We start from the raw sequence: 18,902 nt of genomic DNA, 5'->3' as shown, positions 1-18,902 counted from the left end.
AGTCAGCAAGTGAGGAATGCAAGGAAAAAGTCTCGCCTGCTGTAATCAAGTGTGCACGTAGGAAAAAGCGCAAAATGTGTTGTGAATAAAATGTAGAAGTGTCTGTATTTGTGTCTAGCTGTAGCGTACTGCGTGAAGGATCACAAAATACTTGTTGGAACGGTAGCGCACGCTATAGGAACGATACACGGAGAGCGGTTAGCTCAAAATACTGAAATATCTTGTCTGGAGTTGGCGACAGGCATCCTCGCTGTCGCGGGGAAAGGGAAACGACTCGAGGACCCGAGAAAGTTCACCGTCTTCGCTGCTCGGGTTGTGAGCTGTGCGCGGATTCATGAAGAGCGCTGTGCGTAAAATCCGCTTATTTCGGAAAACTTCACCACAGAAATCGTAGGTACTTGTGGTCTGCTTTCGAGTACCATAAATGCGGGAGTTTGCGCTCTGAAGCTATTGCTAATTAATGTTTAAAACACGCTGCACAAATGCCTGCCAGACATTCGCGTTTACGTAAGCTGATAAGTGGACTTACGATGAGCCTTGCGATGATCTGATTTCCTCCTTTAAAGTGAATGTCTAATATGCTACTTTGGTGAAGAAACTCATAACCACGTTCCTTTAAAAAATTATGACCGCCCGCAATTTCGGCCAACGGTGGCATTGGCTAGGCAGCGATGATCTGTACCACTCCGAGTTGCTGCAGCAAAGGTTTGTGGAATACTCGCCGCACAAGGTTCAGAACTGACTGGTGTCTTTGCGAAAAACACGGTAAGTGCGATATTTGGGACGCCACCTACTCAACATTCCCGAAGGCAGCATGCTACGACGCTGGGCGGCCGCGGGGCTGCGGCGTCTGCTCGGCGGCCAGCGGGAGCCTGTTCCGACGAGAGCGGCCCCTCGCGCGAAAATTTGCGGGCCGCTGCAGCAGCATGCGGAGAGTTTGAAAACTGAAGTTGGTTCCATTAACGTTGCTTTCTATTGCTTTGATTTTTTAAGATTCATTACTTAGCTCCCACTGTTGCCAAATCTTCAGGTTCTTGCATGGGTTTATTTTTGCTATTTCATCCTTTCTGCTCGGTAGTGGACATCGTCGTGAAGAAGCGTGCTGTTTAGCCTCCACATTTCTTATGAAAATGCCTTGCTTCGCTTCACACTTCCCAGGCAGTACTCAACTAAACAGTGGTCTGAGAAGGACACTCCCACAACTTCACAATGGCTGCATTCAGGGCCAAGGTCAACTGTTGCATAAATGCGGTCCAGCCGTGCATGGCTTCAGCCCTGAAAATTGGTGAACTTCACTGCCCGCGCACCCTCAAGATATTCAGCCACATCCTCGAGGTTTCCGTTCACAACCATTCTGATCAACACTTCCGTGCTCCTGTCTCGAAACCCCCGGATGCTTGACTTACCGCGCGCACTAAGGACACAATTGAAGTCGCCTAAGACAGTGAGCTGCCTCTCCGTGCAAACGCGCTCTTGGATACTTTGGAAAAAAGCAACTCTTTCCTCAACCACATTTGGCGCGTTCACGGTAACCATGCATGCGCCACTCAATGCTGTTAAGAGGAAAATCAAGGACAATACACCGGCCATACACACACGAAAGATAGCCTGCACCTCTAGCCTCGCAATCTTGTTTACAAAGAGCACGCAACCAGCCGATGTCCCCACTGCATGACTGATGACAGCAAAAAATGTAGGCGTGAAATTTCGCACCATGCTGCCGGTTCATTCATTGCTGTACAGTTTCGTCTCCTGCACGGCCAATACATCTATCTCGCGCTCCGTAATAAGTCGGTACACCTGACCTTGTTTCTTCCTGGTCGCCAGGCCGCTGACATTTATTGCAGCGACTTTAAAGGCGGAGGCAGGAGCCATTTTTACGCAAGAGGAAGAACCCAACAGCATGGTGCTTACCTCCCACGTATAGCGCGCGGCTAGACGCCACTGTTGGCGCCGGCATCATCCGGCGGAAGAACATCTGCCTGGTCGAGGACTACCTTGTGGCCGGCCCGCTTGTGAGCCGAACAGTTTGGGCGCGGCGAGAGCGCCGGACGCCGGGCTTGAGCCGTCTCTGCAGGGGGTTCCTCGACGCCGGGGGTACCCAGCTTATCCCCTTCGGGGGTGGACTGGTCGTGGGGACGCTTCCGCGGGGTGGTGAGAAGGGACGTGACGCTAGTTGTGCGGGCGCCGCTCTTCTCGTGGTGGTCCTCGTTCGGGTCTTTTGCCTCGATGGCCTCAGGCTCTCGTGGGCACGCCCCGTTCCCTGACGTCGCGTTAGAGAAGCCGAGGGAGTCTGCCGTCGGAGGTTGTCTCGCTGGTTCGTCGGCAGCCTGGGTGTTATCACTGGAACTCACAGACGTCGCAAGCGTTGAAGCCGACTTGCCCGCCTCGTCCGTATCAGTCGCTGCTTCCTCCGCCTCGGCGACGTCCATGAGTTCCGCGGTGTCGTTCGCCTTTCCGAGCCCGGTAGCCGATTCGTAGGTACGGACGCAGTCCGCGTCCGCGTGTCCAGAGCACCTGCACTGGGAACACCTGGGCACCTTGCAGTCGTGGCGAACGTGACCCGTGCCGTGGCAACGCAGGCACTGCATCGGTCGCCCGGGCACAACCACGAGGGCCAGCTCACCGGCTACTCGCACCTGGTGTGGCAAATCGTCCACCTTCATTCCCGCTTCAACTTGAGTAGCACGGTCCTGGTGGTTGAGCCTTTCTCCTTCATCCCTTGGACGCGCCAACGCTCCCGCGTCACCTCCGTCACGTTTCCGAACGCCGCGAAAGCAGTCCGAATGTCGTCGTCAGCCACACCGTGCAGCATCCAGTGCAGGCGCAGCTTTACCTGCTGATCCTCCGGGTCGAAAATGATGCACCGGCGTCCTTTTACTTGTAACTCTTGTAGCTCTTTGAAGGCAGAAAGTTTCTGCTCGGCTTCAGCACTGCTAAACGTCACTGCCCACACATGATTAATCTGATATGCCCCCAACACCACGACATAGGGGAGCGCACCAACGTTGGCGAGGGTTTCCCGAAAATCTTCCACCCTGTAGGGCCTCGCTCGCACGTCACTGTGAAGAAACACCGGGTTAAGAACAACACGTCCTGTTAGGAGAGTAGGCAGAACAATCTCGTACTCGTTCTCTACGTCCGCATTAAACCTTTTTCGGCGGCCAGCCAAGGCCTCCGACGGAGCTCACGATCCCGCGTCCGCACCGAACGGCAGCCGGAAGTAGAATGAGACCAACGTGGCGAGGTTCTTGAGCGCCAGCAGCTAACCCATTTTCTATCACCTATGACACTACGAAAAAGAAACAAAGGTTGTCACAAATTGCCACGTTGCGCGTGAAGGAGCGTGTGCAAAAATGAATGGCATCGATTAAGTCTATTTTAACGAAGGCGGAAGAATGGCGGCCGAAATATGGTATGCCGCAACCAGTACTCGAAGGAAAAAGGGAAACTGGGCTTGTCTGGGACCTCGCACCCTAAGCGAGAACCGTACCCCTGGATCAACTTTTTTTCTTTATTGCATTTTGACAACGGGTAAAAAGAAATGAAACATGTCAGCAACAATTGCACTGACACGGTGAGCAAAAATTTTTTCAGTGCAACCAAGTCGTCAAGTACGTTTATCCATGTCTGATGAGGCAGTGCCCGATAGACTTCCCTCAGACTTATGGCACCTTGAATAAAATGCTCGCATAGAGATCTCACAAGTACATCTGCATTGTTGAATTGTGTGCTTGTTTTTCATAAACTATGGAGGCGAAAGAGCATAATAGTAGGATAGAAATCTGGGCTAGTTGGGTTATGTTCATTTTAAAAGAAAAAAATACAACGCGAACAAAGACGACGGACGAAGAAGAGGTGCACAACACAAGCGCTGTCTCGGAACTAAAATTTTATTCAGGAGGAAACACATACAAAAGCGAGCGAAAAAACGGCGATGTCAGCAATCACGAGGCAATCAACACAAGGAACAACCCAAAAACTGGAAATATAGCGTGGGTGCCCTTTTCTATGACCAATGGCAAATCAGGTATTGTGTGGGAACCGTATCACCGCATAAAATAATGTGATATAAGGTTGGCTGATGCACGCGCTAATTTTCTTTATGAAAAACGCCTCCATAATCTCTCTTGTACGCTGGTCCCGGTGCCGGTACAGTACCTCGGTTTTCTGAAATATCGCCTTACAGTTCTTTTTATGTTCACACTGAGCGCAATGTTTTGATACTTACTTCTACGGTGCTTTTTCGTGTTCTTTTAGGCGGATATTTAAGCAGCGCCCGGTTTGTCCGATATACACCTTTTGGTGAGTGAAAGAAATCTGATATTACACTGAACGCACACAATCCACAAATCTTGATCTGTGTCGCACCAAACACGTAAAGGGGTGCATTTCTTCCATTCTTGGACATCTGTCCCAGTCATCGGACACAGGCGTTGAAGCTTTAGGGGTGCTGATCAGACTACGTCAACACTAAAACGACTAGCAACATTCCTCAGATTGTGCCCCATGCGATGCACGTAGGGAATTGCCACTGCTTTCCTTTTGGCTCCCGTTTTTTCACCTCCGTTCGTGGTTCGTAGATCCTTGAAATTGCCAATTAGTTTTTCGCATGTACGTGTCATAACAGCGGGGAACCTGCCGCGGTCAGTCGTTGCACCTGCAAGTAAACACCGTCTGCTACGGAGTGCACACAAGATTTTTCTAGAGCAGACCTTAGGCAGGAGAGGGCTGTGCCGTTTTTTAGCAGTTTCATTAGCCCTGAACAAAAGTTCAGTATCGGTTTTTTGGAGCGTGGTTTGTTGACCCAACAAGTGTGGCCCTCCTTGAACATCAGTCTTAGATCTAGGAACTGAAGTTCCATCTTTTTCCGGCATTTCGAATGTGAAATTTTGACCTATGGCGTTCTCTTTAAACACTTTCAACACATCAACCGCACGCTTTGCGTGCCCTCCCTTGTTTACTAGTACCAGAAAGTCATCTACATATCTCCAGATCTTAAAAGCAAGACCGTCAAGATTATCACTGATCGCTACATCTACGTTTGCTAGAAAAATACTAGTGAGTATCGGGGCTACACGAGATGCGATACGCACACCCTGTTTTTGCAAGAATATTGTCCCCCGCCATTCCACAAAGGTTGAACACGGGCAAAAGGAAAGCATTTCTAGAAAGGCCTCTGCTGTGATACCGCACTCTGTTATCACATGCGAAAAACTAATTGGCAATTTCAGGGATCTGCGAACCACGAACGGAGGTGAAAAAACGGGAGCCAAAAGGAAAGCAGTGGCTATTCCCTACGTGCATCGCATGGCGCACAATCAGGAATGTTGCTCGTCGTTTTAGTGTTGACGTGGTCTGTTCAGCACCCTTAAAGCTTCAACGCCTTTGTCCGATGACTGGGACAGATGTCCAAGAATGGAAGAAAAAAGCACCCCTGACGTGTTCGGTGCGGCACAGATCAAGATTTGTGGATTGTATGCGTTCAGTGTAATATCAGATTTCTTTCACTCACCAAAAGGTGTATATCGGACAAACCGGGTGCTGCTTAAATATCCGCCTAAAAGAACACGAAAAAGCATCGTCAGATGTATCAGGACATTGCGCTCAGTGTGAAGATAGAAAGAACTTTGAGGCGATATTTCAGAAAACCGAGGTACTGTACCGGCACCGGGACCAGCTTATACCAGAGAGATTATGGAAGCGTTTTTTCATAAAGAAGAAAATTAGCGCGTGCATCAGCCAACCCTCTATCGCATTATTTGATGCGGAGATAAGGTTCCTAGACAATACCTGATTTGCCATGGGTCATAGAAAATGGCACCCCGCGCTATCTCTTCAGTTTTTGAGTTGTTCCTTGGGTTGATTGCCTCATGCGATTGCTGACTTCGCCGTTTTTTCGGTCGCTTTTATATGTTTCCTCCTAAATAAAATTTTAGTTGCCAGACAACGCTTGTGTTGTGCACCTCTTCTTCGTCCGTCGTCTCTGTTCGCGCTGTATTTTTTCCTTTAAAATGAGCATAATAGTGTCGTAATGGATGTCCTGTTTTCCTACCGGTAAAAACCTGATGCCACGCGGATGTAATGGTAAATCTTTCTTTAAAGTTCTTTGAAGCACATCCCGCACACTAAAAAAAACCATCCCAACAATCTATAAATACATGATCTATTGTTTCAGGTTTTTTTACACAAAAAAAATCTGTCAGCCAAGGGACAATGAGACCTCTGTCGTGCACCCGTGTTTTAACCGACAGTGTACCGGTGTGAAGTTTAAAGAAGAAAGTTTTTAAAGATGCGTACACTGGCATTCTTTTAACCCTTTTGAGCACATCTGCTCCTGGGCCTCCGCGATTTGGCAAACGGTAAATGGGTGCAGGGAGCATTTCTTCTCTTAGATCTTTATACAGATTTTTCCTAGTGACACTGGAGGGGTGCTGCATTGAAAATCGCACCTGTACCATTCTGTACGCAAGTCCAACTTCGCGCAGGTAACCTCTCACGGCACCACGCATTTCTTCAACCGAGCATACTGCAATTCCTGGTAGCAATCGACATAAACGAACTTGCATAACTGTGCGAAGTAAAATGTCGTTCTGGTCGCGAAGAAACATAAAGGGCGGCACGATTTGTCGCACAAATTAATGAGCAAGACCGAAACCACCTCTCTTCACGGGCATGAATAAGTTTGTTCGACTGGTTCTTTCCCAAGTCGATGGTGGATCTTTTGAATCTTGATTTTCTAGGTGCTCAACACATTCTTGACATACCATATCTTGGCGGTGAGAAACAGGTTACACACGGTGGCCCGCGAGAACATTGATAGTTGTCGCCCCTGCCACGCACTGGCCTTTTCCTGTGCCATTGCCGCCTGTTCACTCCAGTATGGTTCGGGGCTGCAATAACAGTCCAGCCTAACGCCAAGATACATCTTCGGAGTAGTGGCCCACCGGAGTCGAGATTAGTAGTCTGGCGTTTCCTCCCAGTCGCCATGCCAGAATCCATCTCTTCCAATTTATTTGCGCCCCGGTGCTTTTGCAAAACTTCTCAACAGCCGTGGCTTCACAGTTACTCTGTCTACCTGAGCATAAAACGGCGATGTCGTCGGCGTAGGCCAAGATTTTGACGTGAGCTGACAGTAACGTGAAGCCAGTTATACGCTCAGATTTTTGTATAGCCAGACAAAGGGGCTCGAGATAGACTGCGAGCAAGAGGGGTGACAAGGGACATCTGTGCCTCACTGAAGGGCGCACATGGAGGATTTCAGTGAGCTCCCCATTATCAATGACGCGCGTTGTGCAGTTCGCGTACGCCATTCGTACGCCCTCCGATATTACACAGCCCACATTAGCATGATCTATCAAGCTGAAGAGAACATCATGTGACACACGGTCAAACGCCTTTGCGAGATCTAGCTGCATCATTGCCACCCTGTCGCCTAGTGCGTCGCAACATTCAAGCACACTTCGCGCTGTGTGTATATTAGGGGCGATGCTACGACACTTAATACCGCAAGTTTCTGACTCCCCACTAACATTGTTATGACACTCTGAATGCGCTTTGCCAGAACCTTCATGAATATCTTAAAGTCTACGTTGGTGAGGCTTATCGGACGATAAGACCCCACCAACAGACGTTTTTCTGGCTCAGCAAACTTCGGTATGAGTACAACGTGCGATGTTGTGAATGACAATGGCTTACGTTTTTCCTCGTACGCTTCGACAAGAATTTTCAGCAAAATATGGGCAGTCTCTGTCTTGAAATGTTTGTAAAAGGCGGCTGCTAAACCATCAGGGCCGGATGCTTTACCCAATGGCAGTTGATCGATTGCTTCCTCTAACTCTTTAACGGATATTGGCTGTTCAAGACGAATTCTGACTTCATCGTCGAGCCTTGGCATAAACGATAGAAAATCTTTATGGAAACCTGCCTCTGTCCTTCGCGTGTGACCCAGCAAGTCGTTGAAATGGTCTCTGATTACGCGCTTGATAATGTCGCTATCGGCCGACAACTCGTCGCCGTTTTGTATCTGGCGTATTTCTTTTTGGCAGGCGTATCTTTTTCATCGCCTAATGCGCGCTTTGTTGGCGACTCCCCTGCCCACAGTTTCTGTGCGCGTGCGCGCACCATCGCTGCTCTGTACTTACCTGGATCTATTTGTTCTACTGCACTTTTTTATTTCTTATTTCTTTAAAAAAGGTTCCTGGCTGAGTGCTTTCAACACTAATGAGCAGCGCAAGCTGCTCACGGAGCTGGGTTTACTTCTGTTTTTCTTCAAACCTTATAACGCTACTTGTTTCAATTGCCCTCATTTTCACAAACTGCTTAAATTCTTCCCATTAAATAGCGTAAATTTCCGGTTGCTCCATGAGCAGCTTTTCTAGGTCTTTTCCTACTCCACTGACAAAGCCTTCTTGCTCCAATAACTTTATATTGAGTTTCCATAAAGCCCAGTTAAAGCGCTTTTTATTGCGACTCCAGACAGAGTTTGCAACCACTAGGCAATGGTCCCTAAATGGCGCCGGTTTGACTTCGCACGAGGTACACAAAGGAGCAAAGTCTGTCGGCACATATATCCGGTCCTATAAAGTATGGCTATCTCCCTGAAAGTGCATGTATTGCGGACGCGTGCCAGTCATATAAACACTTCCTACAGTCTCTAAACGATAGTCACCGACCAGAACATTCAAGAGTCCGCCTTTTTCATTTTCCTTTGCTGCCACCTTGCGTACAACGCTGGAAGCTCACTGGAAGGGTACTGTGCGCCCAACTCGGCCGGACTGAGCGCCGCTGCGGAGCACGTTTTGTTGGAATCTGTCAACGATGGCGTGTCCTGAGCAGCACCTGGTGCCTGGAGAATTTCTAGGATTGACTGATGGCTGGGTGCGAAGTCCAAGGCAGGCTGCTGTGCCCACCGAAGAGCAAATTCTTCAGTATCTCTGATCATCCAGCATGCGATGCGAACGCCAGCTGAGCAAGGGCCGCCGCTTCAGAGATGAAGGCTACATTCGAAACATAATGTTCAATGAAATATCCCCGATCAGTGAGGTTGGCGTTTTCCGCTGTATATGCCTGCCATCCATGAAAGGTGGATACTACATCGTGCACGCCGTAGCACAGAAAACGACTGGGGACAACAGTTTTCACAAGCAATCGTTGTGCTCAAGCGTTGCCGAATAGCTACACGAGCTGTAAAAGCACAAGCGTACTCGCAACATTGCAGCTCTGCTAGCATTTCACTTTATTTTCCCACAGCACACCGCTTCATAGGTTAAAGAAGCATGCGCGTCCATAAAAACGAGCGCGAGAGGCGCACTTTGAGCCATTCATGGATGATGGATATGATGCGAACACACGCACAACGCACCGTCTTCTTCTCCTGCCTCTTAATACATGGCACATACCCACACGGGGGGATTGGCCAGGGTGTAGTGGCATAAACAAGGAAATTTCCATAGGAGATTACTACAAAATGTTAGCACCATGCGTGAATGCTCTCGTAGCTTCTTTTTCGTTGTCCGCTCCATCGCGCGTTGAAAGCGGCTCACAGCACTTGCCCATTTGGCCTTCTTGCTTAAGAAAGCAAAAAGCGTTGGAACAAAGTCTGGGTTCCGCGGTGACATTCGAGGCCTTCCTGCCCATGAATAAAACATTCGTGATAGACTGCACACGCATTTAACCAGAGTACCTCGTCCGTACCTGTCACAAAGTGATTCCCGCACAGTCTTGACGTGCTTGGCGATGTCCAAAAGCGGCCACGATCGTCGAGCCGGCGAACTGCTTTTATCCACACTTCGCGTCGAAGGCGGTCCCGGGAAGCGTTCGGAAAGCGAAAAAACCCGAGTTTGCTTCCATTTACATATTGGGCATTGCAGCCGTATGCAACACATGTCGTAGGCATCGCCAAATGCGTCGCGCTGAACGCCCGACGGCTGCAGCAACGCACCGAAGATGGTTTGTTCACACTTCCACGGCCGGCCTCGAGTGGAGCGCGCGACACTTTCGCGACACCACCGCCAGGAGATGGGCGCATGCGCAGTCGCGTCCAATCAAGCTAATTAATGAACTTGGCCCAAGAGGCAAGGAAACGCTGATAAAAGTATTGGAGGCAGTCATAACGAATCAGCAAATTCCGCACAGCTGGAAACAGAGTAAAATGAATTTGATTTATAAAGGAAAAGGCAGAAAGACGAGCATAAAATCCTTCCGACCGATTACGATAACATCAGTTACATACAGGCTGGCGATGCAGGCAGTGAAAATAAAAATGCAGTCATGGGTAGAAAGTAATAGAATACTCGGAGAACTTCAGAACGGGTTCAGAAGTGGTAGGCGCTTAGATGATTGCCTGTTCGTGCTTACCCAGTGCATAGAAATAGCTAAGGCGGAAAACAGACCTCTGTATTTAGCCTCCTTGGACATAAGTGGTGCATACGAGAAGGTGAACAGTGAACTCCTGTGGAACATATTAAAAGGTGAAGGTGTCAGTCATGAGGTAATTAATTTTCTACAGGAAATATATCGAGAAAATGAAGTTGAAATAACATGGGAAGGAATTAAGAGTAGAACAACTATCCAGATACACAAAGGATTAAGGCAAGGTTGTCCTCTATTACCGCTGCTGTTCATGTTTTATATAAGTATGGAAAGAAGGCTACAAGGAAGCAATCTAGGTTATGATCTGTCATACACATTAGGCGGAAATGTTTTTGAGGAACGACTACCGGGTTTAATATATGCGGACGATATTGTACTGTTAGCAGAAAGCTAGGAAGATTTTCAAACTTTGGTGAATTGCTGTGTAGACGAAGGAGACAGTCTAGGTTTCAGTTTTAGCGCAACTAAGTCAGGTGTGATGGTTTTCAACGGCACAACTGATCAGGAGCTTACAATACAAGGCCATGAAATACCCCGAGTGGCCGAATACAAATATCTCGGGGTATGGGTAACCAACGGGCATATGTACACGGAAAAGCACGAACAGTCTCTCATAGCAAAAGGGCGTAGAGATGCCGGGATAATGGAACATAGGGCATTTTGAGGGTACAACAGGTATGGAGTCCTCAGAGCTATTTGGAAAGGAATAATGGTGCCGGGGCTTACTTTCGGGAATGCGGTTCTATGCTTAAGGGCTGCAGTTCAGTCACGATTAGAAGTAAATGAGAGAACTGTCGGAAGATTAGCACTAGGTGCCCACGGGAAAACCACAAACGAGGCAGTACAGGGGGATATGGGCTGGACAACGTTCGAAGCACGGGAAGCTCAGAGTAAAGTACTATACGAAGAACGCCTGAGGAAATTGGATGATAACAGGTGGGCAGCTAAGGTATTTAAATACCTGTACAGAAAGAGCGTTGACACACAGTGGCGGAAACGAACTAGAAAGCTGGACAGTAAGTTTGTCAGAGACGAGGAAGCGCTTTGAAATGCCTTCACTTAAATGTTCGTTCCCTTTGTAACAGAGAAGATTCTATCGAGCATTTTATTTCGAGTTTTTCATTTCAGTTTGATGTGATAATGCTCACTGAAACGTGGTGTAAAAATGATCATTGTCACTTCGGGTTTACACCTTATCAGTCATTCTCCTTAAATCGCCCAAATCGTCGTGGCGGAGGCGTAATGATGCTACTAAAGAAAGGGATGCAATGTGAACTGCTTTCTCGTTTCTCTGTTTCTTGCTGTGATTACGAGGTTTTGACTGCGAAAGTGAACAATTCTGTTTTCTCTGTATGTTATCGCCCGCCCGATGGAAATGTTGAAAACTTTTTTGCGTTCTACGAAGAGTTCTTATCGTTTATTTCTGAGGCTGGTTACTTTGTTCTATCTGCTGGCGACTTTAATATTGATTTGTTAGGAGATTCAGCAGACAAAACCACTATGAATATGCTCATTACTTCAAACGGGTGCTCAAACCAAATCAGTTTGCCTACTAGGATCACAGAACATAGCGAAACTTTGTTAGACCTAATTATTACTAACTCGGTCAGTGAAAATAACATTGCGGGTGTGATGACCTGCGACTTGAGTGACCACCTTCCCACCTTCATAATATTAGATAGACACAATCATCATAGTAAAAAACAATTTATAAATGTTCAAATAATAAATCCTACTCGCCTAGATGCCTTCAGGAATGACGTGCTAAATTCTGATTTCGAATATCTTCTTGCGATTAATTGCGCTGACAAGGCGTATAACATGTTCGTTGATCACATCGCTGAAATATATAAACGGCATTTTCCGCTTAAGCAACTGAAACTTGGTAGGAAAATACGCAAGCCTTGGATCACGCCAGAGCTCATTAAAAAGATCAATGAGAAGAATACTATGTACCATCAGTTTATAAAAACTAAAAATCCCCAAAAACTTAAGGAGTTTAAGATATACCGAAATCAGCTGAATAAAGAAATAAAGTTAAGCAGACAAAACTATTTTCATGCGGAACTTGACGCCTGCTCTCGTAAGCCTGATCTTTTGTGGAAAAAGTTGAACACTGTTTTAAATCGCAGTAACTCGTCCCCAAAAACAGATAAACTTAAAATCGGTGAAGTCGAGATATCCGGTTGCGCCCTGGCAAACTTATTTAATAACTATTTTGTGCAGTGTAGTGATTATTTTCCAGTGTCTGAATTTTCAAGATTCATGCCCCCTAGTAACCAATCTACTTTCTTTCTTGAGGCCATTAGCGAAGAACAAGTTCGGTCTGTTTTTATGTCTCTTCAAAACAGCTCTAGTTGTGACGTTGAAGGTATGCAAATTCGACCGCTTATACATATTATGGATCTTATCGCACCGACTCTTACCCATATATTTAATCTTCGTTTTTCAAGTGCCGTTTTCCCACAAAGAATGCAGGTGGCTAAGGTTACGGTATTGTTCAAGAAAGGTGATCGAAATGACATCAAGAATTATCGCCCTATCTCAGTGTTGCCAATATTTTCAAAGGGTTTAGAAAAGATTATTCATGAGCGCCTTTCAATTTTTTTTCAGAAATATGACCTTTTAACCCCAGCTCAATTTGGATTTAGAAAGCATAGGTCCACGGAACTAGCCTTGATAGAACAAAAAGAGTTTATTTTATCACAGTTTTCAAGTAAGATGGTTGTACTGGGCCTGTACATTGATTTCACGAAAGCATTTGACTGCATTGTTCATTCCATTTTACTCAAAAAACTTGAATTGTATGGAGTGCGTGGGCATTGCTGGAATCTTATAAAATCTTACCTTGGCTATCGGCGGCAGTATGTTCAAATAGGTGAGCACTGTTCCGACCAAAAACCGATTGCAAGAGGAGTGCCTCAAGGCAGCATTCTTGGACCTTTTCTTTTTAATATCTACATAAATGATCTGGTAAATACATGCGCTGAAGCCAAATATATATTGTACGCCGACGATGCCAGCATATTTTTTTCCGCTACAGACTGTGCGCAAATCAGCTATATAGCAAACTCCGCCCTTGTAAAACTTCTGAAATGGTCTGTAGCAAATCAGTTAGAAGTTAACACCAACAAAACTAAGGCTGTGCTATTTAGACCGAAATCAAAGCAGGTAAATATGAACGTAGATCTTATCTATGGCACCAGAAAAATAGAAATAGTAAGTAGTATTAAAATTCTTGGGGTCACGTTTTCGCAAAGCATGCTGTGGGATATTCATGTAGATTCTGTTTGCACTAAATTGTCAAGTGTCATTGGTATTTTATCCAGATGTAGGTCTATATTACCTTTCAGCGTAAAAAAGCTGATATATAATTCTCTTTTTTACTCTCACCTCTCTTACTGCTTTTTGGTATGGGGATCTACCACAGTAACAAACTTAACAAAGGTGTACGTCCTACAAAAAAAGATAATTAGGCTTATTTTTGATGTCCCCTACAATTCTCATACACATGCTCTGTTCATTAAAGCAGATATAATGCCTGTCTGGAAATTGTTTAGCTATAGACTAATTGTTTCCTTTAAGTACGAATTAAAAGAAAATCGAAATTTCTTTCGCAACCTAGCCAAGCTAGAAATAAAGCCTACATCCTACACTATACGTCAGTCTGAATACTGGAAGGTGGTCACTCCCCGCGCTAACTATTCTATGGGTACACTATCGTACATTTTGCCTAAACTTCTTAATGATCTGAATAAATGTGGAATTGATTTAGGTTGCACTACAGTTCGTGAACTGCGCTACGTGATATGTGATGTTTTTGAACAATTCTAATATTGATTTCCTTGTGATACATTAAATCGAATCAATTTTGCGTTTCTGCATGTTTGTATTCCTGTATGTTTCATGTATGCTCCTGTACTGCCTTGTAGAGGGGACCGTGGGCTCTAGTCAAGCTGTTCAGCAGCTTTTACCCACGGCCCCTCCATCGTTTTGATGGAAATAAAGCTGTTATTATTATTATTATAAATAGCATTAAACGACAGGTTATAAACGTCGAAGGTAAAAATTGGATAGATTCAATGGAAAAGAAGCATAGTGTAGAACTATATCGATGCTGGGAAAGGCAGATCAGGAAGGAAACGTTTTATGATAACTCAAGAGGCAGTGCCCTCCTCTTTGAAGCTAGGTCAGGGTGTCTTAGAACGCGCAGCTACAGAAAAAAAAATTTAACAAAGATGACACATGTGCTGTGTGTGGTAATTCTGAAAAAACAAACAAACAATAGAACACCTCATCCTAAAATGCGATGGTATACATCCCGATTTCGATGCAGGCACAGTCACTCTTCCTGAGGCCTTAGGGTTTAGATATAACAATAGTCATGGAAATAAATCTGCGGTGGAAATGAGCAAAAAGCGATTGGAGGATTGGTGGCACAAAAGCAGAGAGGTGACATAAGTTTTAAAGTGTAGGAAGACGTTTTTTAAAGGAAATGGCGAATTGTATTAACAACTTACAGCAGAGTAAACAAAAATAAAGGAAAAACAGCATAGTGGCAACAACCACTGCTCCGTTTCAAAGGGGACGCTCCTACCTTCCATCCATCCATACGTCGTGAAGAAGACGGATTCTGCACTGTTATCACGTACGGCCGAAAGCTTTGCCCATCGACTGCCTGACAAACACAGTTCATATAATCCAAGAACATAACAATCTTGTCGCATTTTAAGGACTCAGTTCGCTCAAAAAACAATTTACGTTCCATTTCTACATTTGGGGTGTACACACAAATCACTCGAAAAGGCAGGTCACAGTACAAGAAATCGGAGACCAGGAGACGACCGCTTTCACACGAAAAGAGCGACTGCATTGCTATGCCTCTCTTCCTAATAAAGCGAACAGAGCCGCCTGACGCACCGACAGAATGACACACACACACACACACACACACACACACACACACACACACACACACACACACACACACACACACACACACACACACACACACACACACACACACACGCACGCACGCACGCACACGCACACGCACACGCACACGCACACGCACACGCACACACACACGCACACGCACGCACGCACGCACGCACACACACACACACACACACACACACACACACACACACACACACACACACACACACACGCGCGCGCACGCACGCACGCACGCACGCACGCACGCACGCACACACACACACCAAAGTCCGCGCAAAAGGTAGACACTATTCGGTGATTCGCTTCTCGGCTTTCACTTCTTGTTTCCTGGATTGCAGCTACGTGAAGGTCGTTCTCAAGAAAAAGCTGACTGAGCTGACATTGTCGCCTTCTCGCTCCGAGGCCTCTAACATTTAAAGTGGGTACACGTAGCACTTCCCGTAGGTTAGCTGTCATTTAGGAAATAAAGGGTTCCTTATTCTGTGGTATCTACCTTCGTAGCACACATATCGGAAGCTCAGCGGCAAAAAACAACAACTATGGTGGCGGTTTACCCGCCTGCCGTGAGTCAACTGGCACGTTTGGCCGCGGCTTTAAGGTCGAACGCCTCATACCTGGTGCTTTTGTCGGAGGCTCGTCCCTACCGCTGGCGTCCAGTTGAGGCGCGCTAAAACCGGCTTCAGCGTGCGTACGTTTTCCTGCCACGCTGTTGCGGCTGACAGAACGTCCATGGGTTCCGCCGAAGGTTGGGTGACGCTCTCCAAACAGTCCACATGTGTTTCTGTCGCACCCCTCGGCATGCCGGAGACTGGTATAGGATTTACGGGTGCTACATCCAGCTGTCCGGTTGCTGCACTGACTTTTGGTAGCACCTCTGGTTGATCCGCCTGTGGAGGCGTCAACGTGGATTCTTGGGCCGCTGGCTCACCTGCCGCTTTCGATGCCTCCTCCGCGTCGGCTTCGTCCATTAGCAGCTCAGAGCTGTCCTCACTGCTCACCCGCCCGGTGACGTTGGCGTAAGTACGAGCACACTGCTCTCCCTCATGCCCGAACCGACGGCAGGAACCGCACCGTGGGATCCGGCACTCACGACGGATATGTCCTGTGCCCCGGCATCGGAGGCAGAGCGGAGCCCTGCCCGGGACGACCACGTGCCAGCCCGCCAGCGACGCTCACCTGATCGGGCAGGTCGTCCAGCTTTACGAGCCTCGTCGTTGAGCCCTTGTCAGACACCCCGTGTACGCGCCACCGCTCCCTCGACACATCTTCGTTTTCTCAAGATGGATCATTACCAACTGGGCCAAACTTCGGAGCTTTTGCATAGTATTCCCTCGACACGTCCGTTACCTTTCCAAATGGTGCTAAGGTGAGCCGCACATCTTCGTCCGGAACACTGTGGAGCAGCCAGTGCAGCTTCATTCGTACGTCCTGGTTAGCGGCGTCGATTACAAGATACCGGGCACTTTTCACTTTCAGCTCCCCGGCACTGACAATATTCTTTAGCGTTTCATAGTCTTTAAAAATTGACTGCCCAGGCAGAATTCAAGCGATACGCCCCCAGGGCGACCACTTCCGGCAAGAGCGATAGCTGAGCGAGCGCGTCTCAAAATCTTCCACCCGGTACGGACGAGCCCTGACATCACCGCGCAAAAATACGGTGTTCACAACGAAACGCCCGGTAGGCAGATTCGGCAAAAACAACCAGGTACTCAGATCCTGAAGACAAGGCAGAAGCAAAAGACCTGTTTCCGCTGCCGGGCATGACCGCTGTAGCCGCTCCAACCGAGGTCGTCATTTCACGACCGTTACGATCGGTGGCCGGAAGTGGGATCCCCTAGACCAAAGAGCCGTGGTGCTGAATCGGCAATAGCTAACCGATTTTCTGTGTGCAATGAATGGGGCTACGAAAAAAAATAACAAAGGTACGTTGCGCATGAAGAAGCATGTGCAAATAAAGAATAGCTGCGAGTCAGTCTGCTTAAGGAAGGCCGAAGGATGACGGCCGGAATATGAAATGCCGCGACCAGTACTCAGCGAAGCAAAAACGGAGACTGGGCTCGTCCGGGATTTGAATCCGGGACCTCTCGCACCCTAAGCGAGAATCATACCCCTAGACCAACGAGCCTTTTTTTCTTTATTACCGACTTGGCAAATACACACAAAAACGCAGCACTTCTATATACCAAGAGATAAAAGCACTAGTTTAATTCTGTCTAGTGTATTGCAGTTCAAATTGCCTCATAGAGGACAGCTAGATCCAAGACCGGTAACCAATCAGGAGGTTCATTCTGTGCCCTGAAAACATCCCTGATGTACATCACACACAGCGAAATATCGCCGAGCGGGACGTATAACAACATGTTCATGTCTTACATTCATTCTTGTTTTCCACACGCTGTGCATGCAAAGCAGCATCATGATGTCACATGGCACTCCTTGAGGTGAAGCACATGGCAGGAAACGTATCCCACGAGGCGTTATCGGCAAAACATTTTATTAAAGCTTGCTGAAGAATATCCCACAGGAAAACTGCGTCGTGGCAGTCGAGAAAGATAAAGTCAATAGTTTCTGGTTTTTACAAAGAATACAGTTAACACTCCAAGGCACAAAGAGGCCTTTGCTTTGGAGCCATGGCTTCAATATTATATGCAATTAAAGAAAAAAGACTTGGCCGAAGCTCTGATTGGCATTCCTTTAACCATATTAAAGACATCACGCTCAGATGCCAATTTATACATTGCACGATACACTGGTACTGGCAAGAACACATCACGTAGATCCTTATATAGCACCTTCCGCGAGACTTTAGCCAAATACTCTTCAGAAAACCTCGCCTGGAGAATACGAAAAGATGCGACAACTTCGTGCAAAAATGGACTTATCGCCGTTGAGCTTGATACAGTGGACAGTATATACTCAGGCTGTGAATGACATAATCGCACTTGTATTGGTTTTCTTAGAAAATGATCACTTTGATCGCACAAGAAAAAAAAAACGGGTAACTACTTGTTTGAGAAATAAATGCGAAAGCCCGAGACCGCCGTTCCGTACGGCACGGCATGGAATAGGTTGCACCGGCCTGTACGTTCCCATGTAGAGGCCCGTACAAACGTCGCAAATACTCGGTGCAGCTTCTGAACCGCCGCTCTTGCCATGCAAAACGCTTGCAAAAGATAAAATATTTCAGCAACCAAAAATACATTACACACAGTGGTCCTCGAAAAGATGGAAAAATAGCACCCTCCTCATTTAGCTGTCTGAGATTTAACTCGCTGTGTTTCCTCGTCCCAATATTCTTTACTGTTCTTGTAATGCTTGAGAGGGATTCCAAGGTACTTGCCAGGGGTTATCGTCCATTGCATTTGGCAGAAAACTTCTGGAGTGTGTTCCCAGTCTCCATGTCAGAATCCTAAGAATTTTGTTCAACTCACTGCGCTACCAGTTATCCTACAGAACTCCGCGGTTTCCTTAACAACTTCACGCACACTGTCCTGGTCGGCACAAAACACTGCGATGTCGTTTGCATAGGCCAGAACCCTAACTTCCGCATCAAAGAAGTTATACCCTCG

The 18,902-nt window shown here is 47.0% G+C and overlaps 1 non-coding gene across 1 annotated transcript; it reads right to left on the bottom strand.

Annotated features, from left to right (window-relative positions):
- Window positions 1-17,386: 17,386 nt before the first annotated feature.
- Window positions 17,387-17,458, bottom strand: TRNAP-AGG (transfer RNA proline (anticodon AGG)). The gene has a single exon. It is a non-coding gene; the product is annotated as a tRNA-Pro (tRNA).
- Between the last annotated feature and the right edge of the window lie 1,444 nt (window positions 17,459-18,902).

This window comes from Amblyomma americanum, chromosome 4 (genome assembly GCF_052857255.1).
Source record: "Amblyomma americanum isolate KBUSLIRL-KWMA chromosome 4, ASM5285725v1, whole genome shotgun sequence".
NCBI lineage: Eukaryota > Metazoa > Arthropoda > Arachnida > Ixodida > Ixodidae > Amblyomma > Amblyomma americanum.
This window is presented reverse-complemented; position numbering and strand designations above follow the sequence as displayed.